The following is a 25,881-nucleotide window of genomic DNA, read 5'->3' as shown; positions in this document are numbered from 1 at the left end:
ATAATAATGAAAATATTGCAAACAATTATATTGTGTGCACAAGAAATGTAAATCCTGATATTGTGATATCATCAGGGGCAGATACAAATAACGGAGGCCCCCTGTGCAAGACAAGTGTATGAGCCCCTTGTTATCCAAAGATGAATTTCATGACAGGCGGGGTGCTAGCGATAGATCACCTCATCCACTGCTCCCCAGAAAATCCTTCACAGTGTACCAATCCAGCAGTAATTGTGGGGCATGGATGGGAATAAGTAAAACCCCTTACATGTGACCGATAGACAGTAGGGGACACTATTTTCCTTAAGGTAGGAGTGGGCCCTCTTGCCTGCAGGGCCCCGGTGCAGTTAGACAGGTTGCACATATGGTATATCTGACCCTGGACATCATAATCATAACTATGTGATGATTATAATAGTGTAATATAATGTAAGAACCTATAAACCCTTATTATATGAGATGTGACTTTATACTATAAGTGTATAAGTATATTAGAAGAATGGTCTTACCTTGTATCTTTCTAGATCGAGCCAACATTTTTTTCAATGCTTTTAAGTCTCTGTCAAAGTCTGTCTCCACTGAATGGCAAAAATACCCACATTAACTTATTATATATAAAACATGTACAAAAAAGTCCACAGCAAAGTAGCATAAAATACAAGTGAATGAGGAATGGATCTTTACCTTCAGGATAAGGTGTCTCTACTCTTTTCTTAGGATATCGCAGTCCTGCATTGATCTTACGTTCTGAAAAAGTTATAATACTCATCATTGACATAAATGTGTCATAATTGAATAGTTTTATAAATTATATAAAGTCTTGTGATCATGAAGTAACAAGAGATGTAACACTCCAATATAACCTATGGGAGATATGGAAACAACTGAACACTGCCTCTTGACTTTCCTTTTCACCTTTAGACCAAATGCACACGGATGCATATTACACACGGATTTGCCATGCAAATTATCCTGCGGCAAATCCGCAATGTAATACAGTATCAGCGAAGCAAGATTCCAAGTTCTCATCTACACGTTGCAGAATTTTTCCGCACATCAATTAACCTTCGGTGCGTATTTTACAATCTGCAGGATCTGAATTTCTCTTGCGTTTCCGCTTGCGAACTGTATCTGACAAATGTAGAAAAAACGCACCAAAATCCACAACATAAAACACAAAATGTTCTTGAAATAAGGTCATATAAAGGCAAATATTAATCTTTCTAATAACCAGGAGTTTTGTTTTAAAAAACCTAATAAAAATGAGAACATAGGTAGAAATATTAACAGCCATTTTTTATACTACTCATCATAATAAGAACTTCTAGATTAACCTACCATGGAAATTTCCACGCGGTACAATGATTTTCTTTAATTGTTTTTCTTTTGTGGGAATTCTATAGGAGACACCTACATGAGAAAAATACACAAATTAACCATTATAACTGTACATTATATAATAATAATCTATTATACTATTCTATAACTTACCATGGAAATTGCCACGCGGGACAATGATTTTCTTTAATTGTTTTTCCTTTGTGGCAATTCCATATGAGACACCTACATGAGAAAAATACACAAATTAACCATTATAACTGTACATTATATAGTAACCTATTATACTATTCTATAACTTACCATGGAAATTTCCACGAGGAACAATGATTTTCTTAATTTTTTTCACTTTTGTGGAAATTCCATTTGAGACACCTACAAGACAAAAATACACACATTACCCATTATAATTGTACATTATGTATTAATAATTGATTAAACTATTCTATTAAATATGGTAGATCCTTCTTAAGACCAGACAGGGTAAGCTTCTGTCAAGGAGAACAGCATTATGGGTAGGGGTTGTCTCCTGGTCTGAGGCAGATGTACCTTATGGACCCCCTCGGACTCCAGAGCCTGTGTCTGTGATCGCCCCTACACCTCCGATAGTCATACCCTGCATAGCTAACATTATAAGTATTGTGCATTACCTTCAGTATATGTTGTTGTGGTACTGGGCAGTGATGTAACTGTTGCAGCAGACGTTTTATCTATAATAAAGAAAATATTACATTATGGAAAGGATGAAGAACAAATCATGATCCGATCATAGTATATGGATAATAACAATCCAGTATCAGACAATATATTTATTCAGAGAACTCACCGGTCCCCTGCAGATCATTCTCAGTTGGGGGTGTAGACCCTTGTGTTGTAGTTGTAATGTCTGCACTAACTAGATCTATAACACAGTACAGAGAACGTGTTAATAATACTAATAATAGTGAAACCTTCTGATGTCCGGCACACAGCAAAGAGTCATTCACTGACAGCAATATTATTGAGACACCATCAGTTATATTATATCTATTGTGCATTGATGACATTTTGCTCATTATTTTCATTACAGTGAAATTAAATGTAAGGCAGATTTCTATTATCATGAAACGATAGTATATTTTGGGGTATTTTATGGTTTTTGTCTATAGCCAGGAGGTCTTCATATCTATTATGGGTTTGTATGAAAATGTGAATATAAAGATTTAACACTTGTAACCTCATATCTCAATAGAAAGCCCTAGTTGTCTTCTGCAGATATAGTATATACCTAATTGTAATTTGTTTCCTACTATCCCAATGTATAAACGATGCGGTAGTCATAGATGTTGTGATGCATTGACTTGAACACCCCTTGTCAACGACATTATCATTTGTGACTTGTATTTATACTTAGTATTACCCTAAATAAATATATTGGTTCTGTGAAAGAATGGTAGTAATAGCCTCATACAATCAATATTAACCCTAGAGTGTATATTGTGCATTAGCGTTATATATAAATAATGTACATGGATCTATTAAACGTCTCGTATACACTGGTGTAGCAGTATTTCTTACTTGGTTCTTTGTGATAAAGTAATGGGAATTTAGTCTATTTTAATTCTTTTCTAAATAATATATAAATCCCTCAATATTTCCATCAATGTATAGACTCTAAACTTGAGTCCCGTGCCATCAATACCAACATCTAAGCCGACTGAACATGCTAATCCGCTGATATACTTGTATGTTTGTCATTACTAGATGTATTCTCTCTCTATAATAAGTTATTATATTACCTTCAGGGGGTGGTGGTGTGGTGATAGACAATGTTGTCTTTATTATCACACCAGATGTCTTGTCTATAAGAAACAAAGAGAAAATCAACATTATAAACATATTCTCTATATCTATAGAAAGATATTTCTGTCATTGGGAACAGTAATGGACATTGATGGATTCCCTATTCCTGAAATCTTCATTGGTGGGAATGTGGGGAAACATTTCCTTGTAGAAGGCCACATACTGGATATAACATGGGCCCAACATAATAATCACATCATGACACCACATAGAACATGACAGTCTTTATAATGGTTTGAGGAAACTTTTTAATCTTAGGGCACAGTTCTAGTAAATGACATAATATGGAGGAGGATATTGTAATAATAACATATTCACAATACACTTACCATTGATGTTTGAACGCGGAGTCACCACAATTTTTCTCAAACGCGTTTTAGGTATTTTTTTTTGTCCATCAGATGGACCTGTATGAAAAAAATTACATTCATTTGTTATATTATCTACATTTAGAAACAAACTATGAGTGAGGTTTGTGGCGCTGCTGCTGATGTATTTAGCGCACAGAGCATTGCCTAAGACTGTGTACAGTTGTATCCACTTCTCAGCGGAGGGAGGATTGCAGATAAAAAATAGGATCTATACGGCGCTGCTAATAGTTGCGGACAGAAACGATTACTAAGATCGGGTGAATAGTTTTGTAAAAAACTGTTTTAATTGCAACGCGTTTCAGCACCGAACCGGCGCTTTCATCAGGCATGAGGTTACAGAAGAAAAGAGACAAGTTTATATAGCGCCAGTTCAGACTGGATAATTGCACAAAAAACCGCGAAAACGCAGCAGCGGGTCAAAGTTCAAAAGTACAATCCAATAAAACATATCATAATATAAATACATAGAGGACAGATAAAAGGTATATATAATAAAAGGCTGTGTACTCTACAAAAAAATGTTTTGGAGCGTAGCAAGTTTAAAAAGAAAAATGTGTAAAATAATGTCATAGTTTAATTAATTTTATTGACAGAAAAAATGTGGATGGTGACATCAGGAAAATGGGGTGGGTAAACGTTGTTTGGCTAAGGGTTGTGTGTATTGTTAGGGAGTACTGCTGTATGTTATGTTTTGTTTACATGTCGCCACGGGAACCAAAAGGGTAACGGAAGCCGACGCGCTCCAAACAGAAGTGGAACGCAAGGTGGAACGCAATACGCGAGAGAAGGATGGGATGCTCAGGCAGGACCGGCGGAGGCTGCCAGGCCGGAACGGAATATGGACATCGGACGGTGGGTGAGTAAAAGATGATTGTCAAATATAGGTGTGTGACCGAAACTAAGATTGATAGACTATTTGAAATAGGGCCGTAAATCAGCAATAGCAGGTGAGAATAGCAGCGGTTGTATGTACACAAACGGAAGGTATGTTTGCATCATGTGTTACATATAGCAGGAAAATTAGTGGATGTTAATGTAGCAAAAGACACATGAAATGCCCTCGGATAAATGTAGTAGTGGACCAAAAAAGGATTTGGAAGTGTTTGGATACTGCCATATTGTGGAGGTCTGAAGGATAGTCGGATTGATTAATCTAAAGATGATTCTGAGATATCATTTAGACCCAAAGGGTGAAGGGTGTTCATTTTAAAAATCCAGTAGTTTTCTCTCTGTTTCAATTTGTTGAATCTATTTGGGACGTCACTGCTGATGTGCTCTATTGGAGTGATATTGATTTTATTGAATTCGCAGTTATGCATATGGAAAAAATGCCTAGAAACACTATGCTTAAGGTATCCGTTATTTATATTGAACCGATGGTTATTAATTCTGGTTCTCAAACACTGAGTGGTTCTACCAATGTATTGCAAATGACACGGACACTCTAATAAATAGATGACATAGGAACTGCCGCAATTCAGGAGAGACTGTATGGTGAAAGTTTCATTGGTGACTGTGGATGTGTAATCTATTTTTCTGTGACTAATGGACTTGCAGCAAAGGCAGCGTGAGTGTCCGCATTTATATGACCCTTTAATACTAGAAAGAAAGTCTGTGTTGGTTATAGGATGTTTATTTGTTCTGCTGGGGGCCAATATGTTTTTAAGGGATAGGGACCGTCGGAAAGTAATATTAGGTTTACAAAGTAATGTGTCCTTTAAATACGGATCAGTTCTGAGAATGTGCCAATGCTTCGAAAGTATGTTCCTGATTATTTTATTGCCCCTATTGTAGGTGGTGATGAAATTGAGATTGGGATTAGTTGTACCCAATTTCGGAGTTTTACTTGAGGGATTGAGGCAAGATATATGAGTAAGCTTAGAAGCTTTTAATCGTGCACCTTTGATGAGATTTTTTGGGAAACCTTTATCTTTGAACCTTTTTTCAAGGACCGCGCATTCTTTGTCAAAGTCATTGTCAGTACTGCAGTTTTTTCTAATCCTACGGAATTGCCCAAAAGGTACGTTCTTCAACCAGGGACGATGATGGGCGCTTCTGAAGTCAATATAGCTATTGACATCGACTAGTTTAAAGTGTGTTTTAGTTATAAATTTATTTCTGACAATGTCGTGATTAATAGTCAGATCTAGGTAATCTATTGATGTTGGAGAAAAGGTATATGTGAATGCTAGGTCATAATCGTTTTTATTGAGAGTGTCGATGAAACGCATAGCTTCCTCCTCAGTGCCCTTCCACACCAGAAACAGATCATCGATGTATCTTTTGTAAAGTAAAATATTGTTTTTATAGGGGTGTTCGCCATAGATATATGTTTTTTCGAATGCCCCCATGTACAGATTTGCGTAGGAAGGTGCAAAACGGCTGCCCATTGCACATCCCTTTATTTGGTGATAGAAGTTGCTGTCAAAACTAAAGATGTTATGCTTAAGAATAAAGTCGATGCAATTAGCTAAAAAATCGACCTGTGGTTTGGACATGTTGTTAATTTGGGATAGAAATGCCTGGGCTACTTCTATGCCTTTATCATGGGGGATGTTGCTATAAAGTGCGGTTACGTCTGCTGTCAGAAAACAGACTGGGGCTATTGAAGGGTCAAGTTTTAGATCATTTAAGTCTCTGATTAATTGTGTGGAGTCCTTAAGGTGGGAGGGTAGGGTGAGAACAAGTGGTTGGAGATGAAGGTCTATGAAGTGTGAGAGATTGCTAGTGAGAGAGTCTATTGCGGCAGTTCCTATGTCATCTATTTATTAGAGTGTCCGTGTCATTTGCAATACATTGGTAGAACCACTCAGTGTTTGAGAACCAGAATTAATAACCATCGGTTCAATATAAATAACGGATACCTTAAGCATAGTGTTTCTAGGCATTTTTTCCATATGCATAACTGCGAATTCAATAAAATCAATATCACTCCAATAGAGCACATCAGCAGTGACGTCCCAAATAGATTCAACAAATTGAAACAGAGAGAAAACTACTGGATTTTTAAAATGAACACCCTTCACCCTTTGGGTCTAAATGATATCTCAGAATCATCTTTAGATTAATCAATCCGACTATCCTTCAGACCTCCACAATATGGCAGTATCCAAACACTTCCAAATCCTTTTTTGGTCCACTACTACATTTATCCGAGGGCATTTCATGTGTCTTTTGCTACATTAACATCCACTAATTTTCCTGCTATATGTAACACATGATGCAAACATACCTTCCGTTTGTGTACATACAACCGCTGCTATTCTCACCTGCTATTGCTGATTTACGGCCCTATTTCAAATAGTCTATCAATCTTAGTTTCGGTCACACACCTATATTTGACAATCATCTTTTACTCACCCACCGTCCGATGTCCATATTTCGTTCCGGCCTGGCAGCCTCCGCCGGTCCTGCCTGAGCATCCCATCCTTCTCTCGCGTATTGCGTTCCACCTTGCGTTCCACTTCTTTTTGGAGCGCGTCGGCTTCCGTTACCCTTTTGGTTCCCGTGGCGACATGTAAACAAAACATAACATACAGCAGTACTCCCTAACAATACACACAACCCTTAGCCAAACAACGTTTACCCACCCCATTTTCCTGATGTCACCATCCACATTTTTTCTGTCAATAAAATTAATTAAACTATGACATTATTTTACACATTTTTCTTTTTAAACTTGCTACGCTCCAAAACATTTTTTTTGTAGAGTACACAGCCTTTTATTATATATACCTTTTATCTGTCCTCTATGTATTTATATTATGATATGTTTTATTGGATTGTACTTTTGAACTTTGACCCGCTGCTGCGTTTTCGCGGTTTTTTGTGCAATTATCCAGTCTGAACTGGCGCTATATAAACTTGTCTCTTTTCTTCTGTAACCTCATGCCTGATGAAAGCGCCGGTTCGGTGCTGAAACGCGTTGCAATTAAAACAGTTTTTTACAAAACTATTCACCCGATCTTAGTAATCGTTTCTGTCCGCAACTATTAGCAGCGCCGTATAGATCCTATTTTTTATCTGCAATCCTCGTACCCAAGCGGTCTCCTTGGCGACCGGCCCGGATCTGGCAGCAGCTACCCCGTGGACCCCAGTGCTCTACTCTTCTAACTCACACGGTGAGCATTTATATTCTTCACCCTCTTATATTACCTTCTTGATCCATACCAAGTGGCGCCGTGGCTTTTTCTCTCCTCGTTCTTCTCAGCGGAGAGCAGGTTCCCATGTTCTCATTCACTGATGGCAAACAGGTATATTACAAGTATATTAGTTATATCGTTTTATTCTTACCTTCAGCATATGCTGGAACAGTGTGAGACTTCGATGTTATATCAATCTCACCAGGAGTTGTTGCTGCAATAAATAAGATAAATAAAATCAAAACAATATTAAAAAATATACTTTTCTGTATATACTTTATTTAAATAACTGGGATTATTATACTGCAAAATTCTAATATTCCTTGTAGAAGACTCTGAAAAATCGTACATAGGGCGCACACACACACACACACACACACACACACACACACACACACACACACACACATAAGCAGCTATATAAATCTATACAACACGTGACAGGTCCATAGTATCTCTGTATTCTGTGGTGCTGGGATGTTCTACCATTGACGCTAATATGTGCACACACTGGTGATAACTTTAATATTGAGGAGAAGATTGTATTATATCATCTCCCCTCAGTCTCCCTGACTGACATCAATCTGTTGCAGAATGGAATTCTCATATACATTATTTCTAATAGCCTTTTATATATAATTCTCTAGCTTCTTGGACATCTACTTAGGATCCCGTCTATTAGCCATACTAGAGAGCCAATAGATCCTTCTCTGCCATCCATTGAACAGTATGTGGCCGCCTGTAACTTCGATACAGAGTTTCAACAGTCTTATACCAGCTGGACACGGGGTGGGGGGGGGGGGGGACGGGACTGTCCTTAAAGAGTGGGTTGTTTTGATGGGATAACCTCTTTAATAGTAAAGTTGGCAATAAAAGTCCAGGAATATTCACATGAACAACCCAACTGTTTATAAGAGATTGAAGAACGGATAATTTGGATTTTAAGAAATTATCATTTCGATTTTAGACAAGTAGCAATTATGAAATAATCTACAACATTGTGTATCTGTCTCATTCACTTCACTGGTACAATAAGATCACAGCTAAGCTTTGTGGAGCTCATTCTAGTAACAGAAATCACAGTAACCGCCATGTTTTTCTCAAATGGCGTTACATGATTTCTCATTCACTAAGCCAGACAGAGGTATAGACAGAAGGAGACAGAGGTAAAGTGTAAGTTATACGACACATATGTAAGAGATTGTAAGTAATATAATAACTGGATAGATATGATTAAACTAGTATTAGAATGAAATAAATAACAGTCACATTACCGGAAGTCTCACGACCAAGCGCAATGTCCACAAATACAGCAAGAATCGCCAGGAAAATAACAGCTATGCTCTGTTTATTCGCCATGACAAAAAAGGGGGAAATCACTGAATGTGTGATAACTTAACCTAGGACTGCTTTATGATGTCATCACATTCTGAGAACAGCATAGAGGATGGTATGGTAATTTATAACTGCTTTATGATGTCATCACATTCTGAGAACAGCTTAGAGGAGGGTATGGTAATTTATAACTGCCTTATGATGTCATCACATTCTGACACTTGCATGTACAAGGATGATGCCATGACGAAATGAGAAGGAGGTGTATATTTTAGTGAAAGCTCAAGACGACCACCAAAATTGTGGGGATGGTCTTTTTAAAGAAAAAAGTATACAGACTGCTAGTTAAAGTGTTTAATGCAGTCAGCAAACATCCAGAGTACATGAATAAATTCACAAAATGATAAAACAGCCCAAAATCATGTTATTAATGACACTGTTCTCATATACAGATGTAGCAATTCACCCGGATTACTTTCTGCAGCGTAAAAACTTATCACTCAACACAACAAAAGATATTGAAAAGCCATTGAGAAAATCAAGTTAAAGTCCTGCCCATACCTAGTCTTGTAATTGATGTGTAACCGGTAAACTTAATTACCAAACATTACACTGCAGAGGTCTTCTACCTGTGACTTCCCATTTTACCCTACCGGAGACCTGTAGTGCATGAGTGCATGATGGGAATTTTAGTTTCATAACAACTAGACAGCCATAGGTTAAAGAACACTGTACAGTATCCTTCATAGTCACCACAATGGCACCCCTCTCCTCAGTCACCAGCATGGCACCCCTCTCCTTTTTCGTCTCCGGGATAACACATGGACAAAAAAACAAGGATTTTTTTATTGTCATATCTTGTCTGTGTTATCCAGCACCTTACCTTGGATTACATTACGTGATTCTGGTCCAATGGCAAGTGAAACGTGGAATAACACATTTTGCAGGACTTATGTTTGTTTGTAGTTGGTTTCCATGGAGACAAATAGGTCTTTGCACTAGCTCTAGACGCAAAACAATAAAATGTATACCAAGATTTTGTTTCATTTTTATTTTAAAGAGATTGTAGCAATTTAAAAAACTAATTGGAGAATTAAAAAGAGAAAAATTGCAAAGTGCACAGCCTTTAACTCCTTCAGCTCTACTTTTGTATGTAATCAATTGCATACCTAGTTTGTTGGACATACGAAATTATTTTCTAGAAGCTGTATAGTATTATTTGGGAATACCCACTTAATGCTCAGAAATGTCCCTTCAAATCACACCACACCCACTTTGTGATGTCCCGCTACTCAAGTTCTCACTTTACTGCTATAGTAATACTTGTCAGCAGTTCATGACACCCTGTGTCAGTCTTGTCGCCTGTATCGCACCTATTTCTATTAACCCCTTAACGAGATGTCAGGTACTGGTACGTGGCAGCCGTTAAGGGGAAGTATGGAGGGGGCTCACGGGCTGAGCTTGCTCCATACACAGCGGGTGACAGCTGTGTTACACAGGCGACAAAATCGGCCTCAAAATGCCTGAAGCAATTTTGAGGCAGACTTTTTCGTCCTGCAAAAAACCCTGTGTAAACTAGGCCTTATACTAAAGACTACAATAGAGCAGACACAGGTCTGAACTGCTGCACATGTGCTCCACTTTTGTAAAAATAAAATTCAGGATAAATATGTTGCATAGCTAATCTTAACCAGCCGCACCACCATTACAACCCTTTACGCAACTGAATGACAAAATCCATAAATGTCTTAACTGGTTCCCGACCGCTGGCTGTGTTTTTACAGCCAGCGGTCAGGGTTCTTAAAACCCGAGCCATATACTTTTTACGGCTCAGGTTTTAACTTGCTGCCCGCGCGATCGGGCAGCTGAATGTCGGGTCTCCGGCTGTCAGTGACTGCCGGGGACCCTGAGGAGAGGATAGAAGCAGCTTTCGCTGCTTCTGTCTTCTCTGATCACTTGTACACAGCGCTCAATGAACGCTGTGTATAGGAATAGAGGCAGCGGCCATGCCACTGTCTCTATTGCTCCCGGTTTTCATGTGACTGGTCACATGATCGCCGGGTGCCGTTAGTGACAGACTGCTGGTGGGTCTTACTAGACCCAGCACAGCCCTATTAGTGACAATCGTCACTATGAGAGGGCTGATTTCCCCTGTAACTGGGGCTGCTGTGCAGCTCCAGTGGAAAAACATGGTGTAAAAGAAAGAAAAAATATATATAAAGTTCCCCAAAGGTCTTTTTTGACCTTTGAGGGACAGACCATAGTAATAAAAAAATAAAAGTAAAGTAAAGTGCAAAAAAATGTTTTATAATAAATACACATAAAATACCCACCCCCAAAAAAACGTTCCCCCCGCCTATAATTGTTGTAACGCTAGCGCTGACCCAATTACCCTAATATAGACATGTTATATATTAAAATTTATGGTAGACAATGATGATCACAAATAAAAGGTCCATTTTAGGGTAAAACTATGTTATTACCAAAAAAAAATAGCTGAAATGTAAAAAAGCTTATTTTTTTACTATTATTTTCAAACTTTAAAAATAAAAATTCTAAAATAGCAAAAAGGATGTGTATAAAAACGATAAAAAAAGAAACCTGCATTGTCTACGGAAAAAAACATTGCAAAAAAAATACCGTCGTTAGCCCAACAAATAAAAAAGTTATAGCCATTTAACACGTGCTAAAAAGGGCTAAACAGTGTCTGGTCCTGAAGGCTCAAAATAGCCCGGTCCTGAACTGGTTAAGCAGCTTTGGGATTTAAAAAAATCTTATCTGTTTGATAAGTATGTCACCTGCAACAGTTTTTTGGACCGTCTTACACCAGATTTAGGCTCTATTCACACTGCGTTTGAATCTCCCGTCAAAATCGAATATTTCCAGACATATACCCCTGGTGAAAGGCTCCTTAGGACGCAGATACAGTTGAATCTAATGCTGAAGCAGGGAACTCCCCCGCCAAGATTCAGGAGGCGGATGGGTACCCTCCCATTGTAAACAGTCATTAGGCTTCTGGCTGCTTGCATTGTTGGGTGTTCTTCCATTGGAAGAGGTTCCACTAGAGCTTGATGTTCAGGTTTACAAGGTAAAGACTGAGCTCTGCACCACACCATGGTTTCTGCCTCTGGCTGCAGAGTCACTGGTTGGTTGTCCATAATACGAGCACGGCAAATCTCACCCTTTTCATTGGAGAATCTCTGTTAAGCAGTCAGGTGACGTATGGAGTTCTGAAGCGCAACTTGCTTAGAGGTAGAAGCTGTAGGAAGGGCGCCATGTAGGGCATCTAGCATTTATTCATAGCAGTTGTGGAGTATGTTCTTGCCCAGCACCATTGGTGGAAATTCGTTATCCTTTAGATCTATTACAATCACGCCTTGCTGAGGTAGTTGTATCTCCCTCACCTGGATTGTAGGTTCCCAGTAACAATGTAGAGGTATTAACTGTCCATTACTGGCTATGACTTTCAGCCAAGGGTCTGGAGGTTGTATCAGCTGATCAATGTTTCTCAAACCAACCTCTTTGCAACATGGTGACTTGTGAGCCAGCCAACGTAGCGGGGTATGCTTTCTGTTATTAATTATTATATTTAACTGACAGCATTCTCTCTTAACATGGCCAGCTCTTTGGCACCTGCGGCAAATGGGTCTTCCATTAGCATCAAACTTGTCAATAGGGAGCCTACCCGGATTCTGGTAAGTTAAACTCCTTCTAACAGGTCTATCACGGAACCTGTTACTGGTGTACCGGTGGCTTTCCTCTTGGTGCTGCCTCAGATCTTCCAAGCTCTGACACACTTTAGTGAGGCTTTTGGTCAAAACAGCGACTTGTTCTCTCAGTTCAGCAACTGAACCTGGCTCTTGCTTGGGGGTTGACGTAGTGATGGCAGCTTGGCTTCCTAATGTAACTCGGTAGTCAGTGGGAAGCTCATGGAGTGTCTCTATGGAATAGGGACAAACTTTAGTTGGAGTCGATGCAGCTTCAGTCCCCAGGATCCTTATGACTAGTTCTTTAAAGTCCAGGAAAGAACAGTCTGTGTTCTGGGAGGCCAATATTCTGAGCTGGCTTTTTAGGGCTTCAGATCCAGCTCCCTCCACAAATTGCTCTCTTAAGGCCTTGTCAGCAGCGGCAGCCTCCATGGGTTCTACCTGCATAATTGCTCGTAGCGCCTCCTGCAGGGATAAAGCAAAGTCTCTCAATGACTCACCAGGCTACTGTTTTTTCCCAAAGAATCTCATCTTGATTTCTGCCACAGTTCTCACTTCAAAAATGGCGCGCAGCCGATCCAGAATTTGTTCAACTGTCTTTCTCTCTGTTCTGGGCCAGGATTTCTCTTCTCTCAAAGCTGCGCCTTCTAGCTGTCCAGTTAATATCTCAACCTTCTGTTCTGTGGAAAGAGGATACAAGCGAAACATGGACAACATCTTCTGTCTAAAATCTTTTAGGGAATGATTTTCTCCCTGGTAGTGGGGGAGCCATGGTACTCCAAAGTAGTAGGGCATTGTGATTGGCATCACCTGGGTTGCTGGGGGTAATTCACTGTTGCTGGGAGAAAAGTTATCCCCGTCATCAGACATTTCTGCTATATTTGTGGTTTGTTGCCCTTAGCAACGCTGTGCGAATTTTGCAAACTGAGTCTCTTATTTGCTCACTGCAGTCTCTGGCAGTGGCGTTGTGGCTTCCGCGGCTGTATGGCACTTTCACTCTCACAGGTTTGAGTGGGAATAAATTCTTTATCTTTCTTAGCAGCGGCGTCTATTGCGGCTTTGCCTGGATAACTTTCAAGATGGCGGCGCCAAGGGACTTCTGGTAGTTCCGGCTGGTGTTTTCGTCCCCGGCACAACAAGAGGTAGGAACTTTGGTTCCGCTGTCCACGTGATGTTTCACTATTGCTAGGCAGATTCTGGCTCTTCCCGCCAGGAAGTGGGCGGGCTGTTACTTGGCGGTTATTCTCGTCTCCGCTTTCACGCTGTAACGCTGTCATCTGGTTAACCCCTCGTGGGCTGGAACAAAATGCAGCAGACAATTTCTAATCAAACACAGTATCTAATGTTACCGCGTTTTCCTTCATACAGAGAGCGATATCTTCATGTAACAGTGTCGTAATGCACCCTGGAGGGGCCACAGTACATTTCTCACACAAAGTCTCTGAAATCCCCCTACTGCTGTTTAAAAACTGGGTTTTCCAAGATGGCTGATTAACCCCTGTTTTGCTAGGTGCAATTCTCTGTGCAGTGATTTTTCAACAGCAATAAAGTCTCTTAGCAAATTTCTTTAGGAGGTACAGAGGTGATATAACAATCCTGTTCGTGAGGCCAAATTTAAGGATCCAACGGCCCGGTGGTGATGGGGTAGTGCGAGGCGGTATAGGGACACAGTGGCTGGGCCTTCAAGCACTCCCTGCGGAGCTGTTACAGGGAAAATGGAGGGGTCTGCACTGTCAGGTGAATGTTGATGGTTGTAGTTTCCCCCCGGGGCACACCCTGTTGTACAGCCTCCCGGTATGATGGTATTTGGGGTGCCCTTGTTGGTAACGTGGGTGCAGTTTGAATACACGGGAGACGGTTGAATAACTTGTAAATAGTAACTTACGGTCCTTTACTTCAGGTTTGGTAGGGTACAGATTCAATGGCTGCAGGCTGGCAGGTGAGGAGACAAGGCAGGATTCCTTCTGAATTTCCTCCTTTGATTCTCTCATGAGCTGGATTCACTCTCTGTGATAATTACACAACTGGATTAGTTGTGTTTGTTTCTCCAGGTTTGATCAGAGATTCCTAAACTGGACTTTCTCCTCAGAGCTGCAGGGTTTCATTCTACACAGGAGCTACTACTCACTCCACCCCTTAGGCCCCATGCACACGAACGTGCTTTTGCGGCCGCAATTCCCTCGAAAATCTACGGGAGAATTGCGGCCATATTCATTTCTATGGGGCCATGCATACGACTGTGGTTTCCACGGTCCGTGCATGGCCCAGGAGCCTGGACCGCAGCAAGAAAGGACAAGTCTTATTACGGCCGTGTTCTGCGGTCCAGGCTCATAGAAAATAATGGCCGCGGCTACGGTCGTGTGCATGAGGCCTTACTGAGTTCTCCCAGAACTAATGGATTCAAAAACCACCAGGGATCCGCCTTGACTCCTCCTCTGTAGCCCAGCCTTAAAGGAGCAGTTTTAAACAAATTTTTACATACAATGTCAGAAATCACAGTACATTGCTGCAGTGTATCTGGGACACCATATTAGTAAATCTACTCCATTGTGTAAAATGTAAAAGCAACAGAACACCAGGACTGAACATTTACACAGCGGTAATGGTGTGGCAGAAAGCCACACGACTCTGGCCTCATGGTACATACGACCCTCATGGAATGTATTACCACCGTATTAGTACAGTCATGTCCATGAGCATAGCTTCACCTGTTATGGCTTGTTCACACATAACGGATTTGCTGCAGAAAATTTCCACAGCTTTTACACATCAACTAGCAGACATTCTGCTGCGGAAAATCCGCACCATTTCATGCTTCTTTTACTAAGAAATATAGTGCAGAGTGCAGATTATTGCTTTCGTTTTTTTTGTGCGTTCTCTTCAAGGGCTGTGTAATGGTGATATTTCTTCTTCCGGTGATGTCATTTCCGCCCCTGTAAGAAATTCTGCAGCAAATTCCGCAGTACATCAGAAAAATGCAGGAAATTAGTCCACTTTCCGCAGCAGTAATTGACATGCTGTGGTACTAAAATAACGCACCGCAGGTGTATTCCTGGACTAGATGACATATGTTAAATCATACCCACATCGCTGCTACTGTATACCGATGCATATGTTCCCTCCGCAATTCCGGACGAAAATTATGCAGCAAATTCGTTACAAGTGAACAAGCCCCAAATGTCCTGGGCTTTAAAGCAGGAGCAGATCAGGTGTCCAGAGGTCAGATATCTCCAAACCACGTAAAAAAAAACAAGATAGGTGGTTCTGTTGTCTTATCGATTCAGCTATTCAGCTTTCTATTTACTGTGTAGTGAATAGAGGCAGCGGTAATACCACTGCCTCTATTGGACTCGGCGATTAAATGATCAACGAGGGCGCCAACCAGCAAGGCAGTGCTGCTGCTTCTTAATAGACTCAGATCAGCTTTGCCAGAGACTACTGTCACCACAGGGGGCTGTTTTCCCCTGTAGCTAGGGCTTTTATGGATGCTCTAGTTACTGAGGAAGACTGCAAAAAAATGATCGTCCCCTAGAGATCTTTTATGGCCTCTTGGGGGAGAGATTGTGTGTATATATATTTTTGATCAAAATGTGCACTAAGAACCTCCCTATTTGTAAGTAGATTTAGCTTTAGTGCATATTTATTTATATTTAGTGGTTTAGGTGGCATTAGTATTCGCAGGGTGCTGTCGCCATTTTTTGTCTGCTGTATTTCTGCAGTCACAGGTGTTCTTGCACCTGCATACATTTTGTATCATTTAGTTGGAATGTGCTGTTCAACTTTTTGTTGTGTTTATGTGATCCATATATGTGGGGTTAGTGACTGCCTCCACTTGTTGTTCTTGCACTCCTCCCATTCTGCCCTGGGTGATTTTAATCAGTTCAATGCTGGATCCTACCATCCCCAGGTATATATGTAGGCTTAGTCCCAGTTCTGGGTGTATGTGCAGCGTAGGTTCCCACCTTACAGAGGTCGCCTTGTCGTGGCAGGTGGGCTAACACTTTTTGATCAAAATGTGCACTAAGAACCTCCCTATTTGTAAGTAGATTTAGCTTTAGTGCATATTTATTTATATTTAGTGGTTTAGGTGGCATTAGTGTTCGCAGGGTGCTGTCGCCATTTTTTGTCTGCTGTATTTCTGCAGTCACAGGTGTTCTTGCACCTGCATACATTTTGTATCATTTAGTTGGAATGTGCTGTTCAACTTTTTGTTGTGTTTATGTGATCCATATATGTGGGGTTAGTGACTGCCTCCACTTGTTGTTCTTGCACTCCTCCCATTCTGCCCTGGGTGATTTTAATCAGTTCAATGCTGGATCCTACCATCCCCAGGTATATATGTAGGCTTAGTCCCAGTTCTGGGTGTATGTGCAGCGTAGGTTCCCACCTTACAGAGGTCGCCTTGTCGTGGCAGGTGGGCTAACACTTTTTGATCAAAATGTGCACTAAGAACCTCCCTATTTGTAAGTAGATTTAGCTTTAGTGCATATTTATTTATATTTAGTGGTTTAGGTGGCATTAGTGTTCGCAGGGTGCTGTCGCCATTTTTTGTCTGCTGTATTTCTGCAGTCACAGGTGTTCTTGCACCTGCATACATTTTGTATCATTTAGTTGGAATGTGCTGTTCAACTTTTTGTTGTGTTTATGTGATCCATATATGTGGGGTTAGTGACTGCCTCCACTTGTTGTTCTTGCACTCCTCCCATTCTGCCCTGGGTGATTTTAATCAGTTCAATGCTGGATCCTACCATCCCCAGGTATATATGTAGGCTTAGTCCCAGTTCTGGGTGTATGTGCAGCGTAGGTTCCCACCTTACAGAGGTCGCCTTGTCGTGGCAGGTGGGCTAACACTTTTTGATCAAAATGTGCACTAAGAACCTCCCTATTTGTAAGTAGATTTAGCTTTAGTGCATATTTATTTATATTTAGTGGTTTAGGTGGCATTAGTGTTCGCAGGGTGCTGTCGCCATTTTTTGTCTGCTGTATTTCTGCAGTCACAGGTGTTCTTGCACCTGCATACATTTTGTATCATTTAGTTGGAATGTGCTGTTCAACTTTTTGTTGTGTTTATGTGATCCATATATGTGGGGTTAGTGACTGCCTCCACTTGTTGTTCTTGCACTCCTCCCATTCTGCCCTGGGTGATTTTAATCAGTTCAATGCTGGATCCTACCATCCCCAGGTATATATGTAGGCTTAGTCCCAGTTCTGGGTGTATGTGCAGCGTAGGTTCCCACCTTACAGAGGTCGCCTTGTCGTGGCAGGTGGGCTAACACTTTTTGATCAAAATGTGCACTAAGAACCTCCCTATTTGTAAGTAGATTTAGCTTTAGTGCATATTTATTTATATTTAGTGGTTTAGGTGGCATTAGTGTTCGCAGGGTGCTGTCGCCATTTTTTGTCTGCTGTATTTCTGCAGTCACAGGTGTTCTTGCACCTGCATACATTTTGTATCATTTAGTTGGAATGTGCTGTTCAACTTTTTGTTGTGTTTATGTGATCCATATATGTGGGGTTAGTGACTGCCTCCACTTGTTGTTCTTGCACTCCTCCCATTCTGCCCTGGGTGATTTTAATCAGTTCAATGCTGGATCCTACCATCCCCAGGTATATATGTAGGCTTAGTCCCAGTTCTGGGTGTATGTGCAGCGTAGGTTCCCACCTTACAGAGGTCGCCTTGTCGTGGCAGGTGGGCTAACACTTTTTGATCAAAATGTGCACTAAGAACCTCCCTATTTGTAAGTAGATTTAGCTTTAGTGCATATTTATTTATATTTAGTGGTTTAGGTGGCATTAGTGTTCGCAGGGTGCTGTCGCCATTTTTTGTCTGCTGTATTTCTGCAGTCACAGGTGTTCTTGCACCTGCATACATTTTGTATCATTTAGTTGGAATGTGCTGTTCAACTTTTTGTTGTGTTTATGTGATCCATATATGTGGGGTTAGTGACTGCCTCCACTTGTTGTTCTTGCACTCCTCCCATTCTGCCCTGGGTGATTTTAATCAGTTCAATGCTGGATCCTACCATCCCCAGGTATATATGTAGGCTTAGTCCCAGTTCTGGGTGTATGTGCAGCGTAGGTTCCCACCTTACAGAGGTCGCCTTGTCGTGGCAGGTGGGCTAACACTTTTTGATCAAAATGTGCACTAAGAACCTCCCTATTTGTAAGTAGATTTAGCTTTAGTGCATATTTATTTATATTTAGTGGTTTAGGTGGCATTAGTGTTCGCAGGGTGCTGTCGCCATTTTTTGTCTGCTGTATTTCTGCAGTCACAGGTGTTCTTGCACCTGCATACATTTTGTATCATTTAGTTGGAATGTGCTGTTCAACTTTTTGTTGTGTTTATGTGATCCATATATGTGGGGTTAGTGACTGCCTCCACTTGTTGTTCTTGCACTCCTCCCATTCTGCCCTGGGTGATTTTAATCAGTTCAATGCTGGATCCTACCATCCCCAGGTATATATGTAGGCTTAGTCCCAGTTCTGGGTGTATGTGCAGCGTAGGTTCCCACCTTACAGAGGTCGCCTTGTCGTGGCAGGTGGGCTAACACTTTTTGATCAAAATGTGCACTAAGAACCTCCCTATTTGTAAGTAGATTTAGCTTTAGTGCATATTTATTTATATTTAGTGGTTTAGGTGGCATTAGTGTTCGCAGGGTGCTGTCGCCATTTTTTGTCTGCTGTATTTCTGCAGTCACAGGTGTTCTTGCACCTGCATACATTTTGTATCATTTAGTTGGAATGTGCTGTTCAACTTTTTGTTGTGTTTATGTGATCCATATATGTGGGGTTAGTGACTGCCTCCACTTGTTGTTCTTGCACTCCTCCCATTCTGCCCTGGGTGATTTTAATCAGTTCAATGCTGGATCCTACCATCCCCAGGTATATATGTAGGCTTAGTCCCAGTTCTGGGTGTATGTGCAGCGTAGGTTCCCACCTTACAGAGGTCGCCTTGTCGTGGCAGGTGGGCTAACACTTTTTGATCAAAATGTGCACTAAGAACCTCCCTATTTGTAAGTAGATTTAGCTTTAGTGCATATTTATTTATATTTAGTGGTTTAGGTGGCATTAGTGTTCGCAGGGTGCTGTCGCCATTTTTTGTCTGCTGTATTTCTGCAGTCACAGGTGTTCTTGCACCTGCATACATTTTGTATCATTTAGTTGGAATGTGCTGTTCAACTTTTTGTTGTGTTTATGTGATCCATATATGTGGGGTTAGTGACTGCCTCCACTTGTTGTTCTTGCACTCCTCCCATTCTGCCCTGGGTGATTTTAATCAGTTCAATGCTGGATCCTACCATCCCCAGGTATATATGTAGGCTTAGTCCCAGTTCTGGGTGTATGTGCAGCGTAGGTTCCCACCTTACAGAGGTCGCCTTGTCGTGGCAGGTGGGCTAACACTTTTTGATCAAAATGTGCACTAAGAACCTCCCTATTTGTAAGTAGATTTAGCTTTAGTGCATATTTATTTATATTTAGTGGTTTAGGTGGCATTAGTGTTCGCAGGGTGCTGTCGCCATTTTTTGTCTGCTGTATTTCTGCAGTCACAGGTGTTCTTGCACCTGCATACATTTTGTATCATTTAGTTGGAATGTGCTGTTCAACTTTTTGTTGTGTTTATGTGATCCATATATGTGGGGTTAGTGACTGCCTCCACTTGTTGTTCTTGCACTCCTCCCATTCTGCCCTGGGTGATTTTAATCAGTTCAATGCTGGATCCTACCATCCCCAGGTATATATGTAGGCTTAGTCCCAGTTCTGGGTGTATGTGCAGCGTAGGTTCCCACCTTACAGAGGTCGCCTTGTCGTGGCAGGTGGGCTAACACTTTTTGATCAAAATGTGCACTAAGAACCTCCCTATTTGTAAGTAGATTTAGCTTTAGTGCATATTTATTTATATTTAGTGGTTTAGGTGGCATTAGTGTTCGCAGGGTGCTGTCGCCATTTTTTGTCTGCTGTATTTCTGCAGTCACAGGTGTTCTTGCACCTGCATACATTTTGTATCATTTAGTTGGAATGTGCTGTTCAACTTTTTGTTGTGTTTATGTGATCCATATATGTGGGGTTAGTGACTGCCTCCACTTGTTGTTCTTGCACTCCTCCCATTCTGCCCTGGGTGATTTTAATCAGTTCAATGCTGGATCCTACCATCCCCAGGTATATATGTAGGCTTAGTCCCAGTTCTGGGTGTATGTGCAGCGTAGGTTCCCACCTTACAGAGGTCGCCTTGTCGTGGCAGGTGGGCTAACACTTTTTGATCAAAATGTGCACTAAGAACCTCCCTATTTGTAAGTAGATTTAGCTTTAGTGCATATTTATTTATATTTAGTGGTTTAGGTGGCATTAGTGTTCGCAGGGTGCTGTCGCCATTTTTTGTCTGCTGTATTTCTGCAGTCACAGGTGTTCTTGCACCTGCATACATTTTGTATCATTTAGTTGGAATGTGCTGTTCAACTTTTTGTTGTGTTTATGTGATCCATATATGTGGGGTTAGTGACTGCCTCCACTTGTTGTTCTTGCACTCCTCCCATTCTGCCCTGGGTGATTTTAATCAGTTCAATGCTGGATCCTACCATCCCCAGGTATATATGTAGGCTTAGTCCCAGTTCTGGGTGTATGTGCAGCGTAGGTTCCCACCTTACAGAGGTCGCCTTGTCGTGGCAGGTGGGCTAACACTTTTTGATCAAAATGTGCACTAAGAACCTCCCTATTTGTAAGTAGATTTAGCTTTAGTGCATATTTATTTATATTTAGTGGTTTAGGTGGCATTAGTGTTCGCAGGGTGCTGTCGCCATTTTTTGTCTGCTATATATATATATATATATCACTCCTCAACATTGAAATGGCAACACCAAGAAGGGCAAGCCGTAAGGTTATGCAAATCGAAGAAGTAGCAGGTGTCGCTAAAATCTGCAAATGATCACATTTTCAAGCTCCTAACTCCAATCCGTGGCATGCAGGAGAGGCACAAAAGCCAGATTGAATGAAATTTTTTTTAGCCACATGAAACCTCAAAAATCAGATCAAGTGGTGTGGGATGATTGTGCGATGCCTCCTGTTCGTCGACGTGCCAATTATTGCCACTTGCCGCAAACTGAAAGGAACAGAATCCTTGAACTAAAAGACCTTGGTTCATCACTCAGACAGATCCCTTAGCCCAGGCGGAGATGTCAGCACTGTTCAAGTGTGACTGCATGTATACCATAACCAATAATAATATAGCTAGGGATAGCCTAATAGTAAATTGACACAGGACAACATGAACGTTCCTTTAACGTGGGTTGACTCGGGGTCGGCCACAGCTTTTGTTATAAATATAACAAAAATAATGTAAAATTTTTTAAGGTAAACACCCGTATGCCAGCCTACCAACATAGGTGGGTATGTAAGTAATTCACCTTACCAAACCTCCAGCTGTGACAAAACACATTTCACCCAGGAACAAAACATAAATTAGTAAAACAAAAGAAAAGTGCAAAATACCACACAATAAAATTGTAGAAAAACCCCACTCGGAGGCAGTGCCATCTGCCACTGCAACCTTGAAGTATTGCTAACCGCATGGTAAACCAGCTACCCTGACCCTACAAATGCCTGTGATGGTACAATATTTTTATTTTTTTATTTTTTTAATAAAACACCTAATATAAATTTTAAAAATGGCGGGAGGGTGGGAGATTGCAATGTAACGGCCAAAAGAGGCCGAGACCCAGAAAACAGCTCCTTAAATCCACCAGGAAGGAGGGAGGAAGGAGAAGGACCATAACCCCTCCCCCCCGGACGGAGGGGGCTAAGAGCAGCAGCCAGAGGTAAGAAACGTATTAACCCCTACCCTTGCTGGGCACACAACAAATAGCTGAATCCCTAGCTAGGGCCCTATTAGTTTTTTACCCACGTTACCTGCAGTCAAAGACCCAGTGGTTAGGTCTACTAGTCCCGGAGGTTGGGAGAGCAACAGCAAACGGGAATGACTTTAAGAGGTGCTCGGAAGTGAACCTCTGCACGGACAGATCATCTGATTGGAAGAATGGTGCTTAGTGATCCATTCTGTACTGCAAGTGAAATTGAACGTCACATCCCAAGCCTAGGGTGGCAATCCGTGTCAACACAACGATCAGAAGAAGTTTGCACGACATTGGGGTACGAGCCAGGCATCCAGCTACAGGTGTTCCATTGACCACACGCCACCACTCTTAAGGGCTATCATGGTGCACAGCAAGATGGCAATGGGGGCTGGAATGGAGGTCTATTCTCTTCAGCAATGAGTCCCGCTTTTGTCTTGGACGCAATGATAGCAGAGATTGGTCTGGAGACCACGAGGGAAATGCTATGAAGAGCTTTTCACAAGGCAATATCACATTGGTCCTGCTCCCGGGATTATGATGTGAGGTGGCATTATGTATGGTAGCTTGACCCCTCTAGTCTTCATTTCAGGTACACTAACAACTCAGCGTTAAATTGATTTGGTCGTGAAACCAGTGGTACGGCCTTTTCTCCAAAGTTTCTCAGAAGCAGTTTTTTAAAAGGACAACTCCAGGCCGCATGTTGCTACTGCTACTTTGAGCATCCTGCATGGCCTAAACGTGCTACCAAGGCCTGCAGCACCTCCGGACTTGTCTCCCATCGAGCACATCTGGGACGTCATTGGTCGGCAATTACAAAGGGTGCTGCCAGCAGCCAATCTTGGTAATTTGCGTGCTCAAGTGCATTCACCGTGGCATAAAATTCCTCAGACAGCCATTAATAACCTCATTGATAGCATGCCAAGCCATGTAAGTGTGTGTATTTCTGCGATACTCGATACTGAATAAATCAAGATGTTCAGAATATTGATTTCAATGAGAGGCAGAGACTTTTTTTCCTCCGGGCAACTTTTGGCCGCTCACACGGAAAAAAGTGCCAAGTCCTTTCTTGCCGCAGTTTCCGCCTCTGAGCGTTTTTCCTGAAGGAATTCTGAGTTAATCTTTTTCTGCCTGCAAAAAACACTGTGTGAACAGGACCTAACTCTTTATTTTAGTGTGACTTAACAAACCTAAAAATTAAAGACTGTGTGCATGCTAAACCTTTTATAATCCGCTAGGTTGGATTATGACACCTTTATTTAAAATAACTTGACCAACAACCAATGTACTTTTAAACTTGAGTTGACACGAAGGTTCGGCCACAGCTTTATTTAATTTATTATTTGCATATTTATCAATATAAACATAAACCATAACACATTTTAATATAACTGTATGCCAGCCCACCTAGGGAAGGGCATGTTGGATCGCACCTTTTCCATAAAAATACCGCCTGCTGTGATATGAAAAATTTTAACAAAACATACTGTTAGAATACGAAAATTATGGTAGCCCAACGGCTAACAGACAAATACTTTAGCATCCAACATTGGATTGCATTTAATAAGCAGAAATCTTTGGAAGTGCTTGCGATTCTTCTCTCTCACCCTTTTTTATTTTTTTATTCCATTCCTAAAAATTTTTTTTCTTACTTCCATGATATATACACAAACGTAACCGATTTTTATTTTTTTTTTTCTAAAACAAACAAACCAAATTGGCAGAGAGGGTGGGACAATCAGGTAAGTGTACTCACAATTCAGTAATAACAAATCCCTGAGTAGTAACGGCTAAAAGAGGAAGATGTCTTCCCTCCATGCCCTTATAAACTCCAGAACGGGGAGGGTGGGTAAGACCGCCCTATATCCCCCCAAAAAACGCCCTGTAGGCGGGTACCCCATACCCTATAGGCCCCACTAATATAAACACTGTATGGAACAATCCCCCTAGCATAATGTGGCTTAGTTAACCCCTTCATTGCCACCCAGTCATGAGCACAACGGCCAATAAGCCTGAGTGCCTTCAAGAATGTGTGCATGCTAAACCTTTTATAATCCGCTTGGTTGGATTATGCACCTTTTTTTAAAATAACTTGACCAACAACCAATGAACTTTTAAACGTGGGTTGACACGAAGGGTCGGCCACAGCTTTATTTAATTTATTATTTGCATATTTAGCAATATAACCATAAACCATAACACATTTTAATATAACCGTATGCCAGCCCGCCTAAGGAAGGGCATGTAGGTCGTACCTTTTCCATATAAATACCACCACGAGGAGGGTGAGCATCCTTAACTGCACACACCTCCACCCCCCCGACCCCAGGTCAACCGAAACAGAGCCTCCTCCATACCATCCTGAAGTCCAGATAAAAAGATATCCAATCCGATATCCATGAGGTGCACCCCGTCCTGTAGCAGCAGGGACCTATTATCACCTTCCAACTGCCTGTGCCAAATTACCACACCTCCACCAGCCGTGACATACCTGGACACCCTGGTGTTAAGCAGCCGCCTACCCTTTTCAATTGCAGCCTCGTCACGGGCCCCTTGCCATACTGCCCTGGGAATGACCTCCGACCAAACTAGAACCAGTTCGTTGAAAAAACGAAGTAAACCTTTCCAGGTCGGACTGGATTAGTGCTATAAGCTCACCCAATCGAACAGAACATAGGTCTTTCCCCCCGACATGGATCACCAGTACCGTAGGTCCGACTCGTTGCCTGCTTATGGCCGCCACCTCGGGCAATACATCTAGCCATCTCAGGCCTCGCAGACCACGCCAATGGAAGTTGGCTCCCAGCATGCCCAGCTAGAGACCGCCTGGTCATATTGCCGCTCTCCGTTCTGTCCAGAAGATGTTGGAATGCCCGAGGATCCATATCACAGGGCGTGAACCTAGAAAGAACCAAATAAACTTAATGCAAAATTAAATCCGGACGGATATAACCGGCGAAACAATATGAACGCCACCGCCCGATACACCAAACATCCTCATCAGATATGCCCAAACCGCTGGCCGTGATAGCGGCTCCAATGCAAAATTAATGTGTTCCGAAATCCTTGGGGGGGCAGTCAGCATGGGTTAATGTTGACCGAAATATTGCTGTGAACTGAAAGCTAGTGAGTGGTTTTCCATCGGCATGGGAGAAAAATTGGGTACCTGACACAAGAATATTTATATAAAGCGTGATGGCCCGGACAGGGCAGGCTGGCCCTGAAACCGGCCTTAAAGAAACCCAACAACCCCTGCCAAATATATCTGTCTTGGATTTCCGTATATGCGGAATCGAACCCCTGA

At 41.5% G+C, this 25,881-nt stretch overlaps 2 long non-coding RNA genes across 2 annotated transcripts; both read right to left on the bottom strand.

Moving 5' to 3' along the window:
• Window positions 1-1,338: 1,338 nt before the first annotated feature.
• LOC142740925 (uncharacterized) lies at window positions 1,339-1,718 on the bottom strand. Its single transcript, XR_012880926.1, has 3 exons — window positions 1,642-1,718; window positions 1,492-1,563; window positions 1,339-1,410 (listed from the first exon to the last, which is right to left on the bottom strand). It is a non-coding gene; the product is annotated as an uncharacterized LOC142740925 (long non-coding RNA).
• Window positions 1,719-1,936: 218 nt separating this feature from the next.
• LOC142740924 (uncharacterized) lies at window positions 1,937-3,589 on the bottom strand. Its single transcript, XR_012880925.1, has 4 exons — window positions 3,510-3,589; window positions 3,117-3,179; window positions 2,165-2,239; window positions 1,937-2,048 (listed from the first exon to the last, which is right to left on the bottom strand). It is a non-coding gene; the product is annotated as an uncharacterized LOC142740924 (long non-coding RNA).
• Between the last annotated feature and the right edge of the window lie 22,292 nt (window positions 3,590-25,881).

This window comes from Rhinoderma darwinii, chromosome 2 (genome assembly GCF_050947455.1).
Source record: "Rhinoderma darwinii isolate aRhiDar2 chromosome 2, aRhiDar2.hap1, whole genome shotgun sequence".
Taxonomy (NCBI): domain Eukaryota; kingdom Metazoa; phylum Chordata; class Amphibia; order Anura; family Rhinodermatidae; genus Rhinoderma; species Rhinoderma darwinii.
This window is presented reverse-complemented; position numbering and strand designations above follow the sequence as displayed.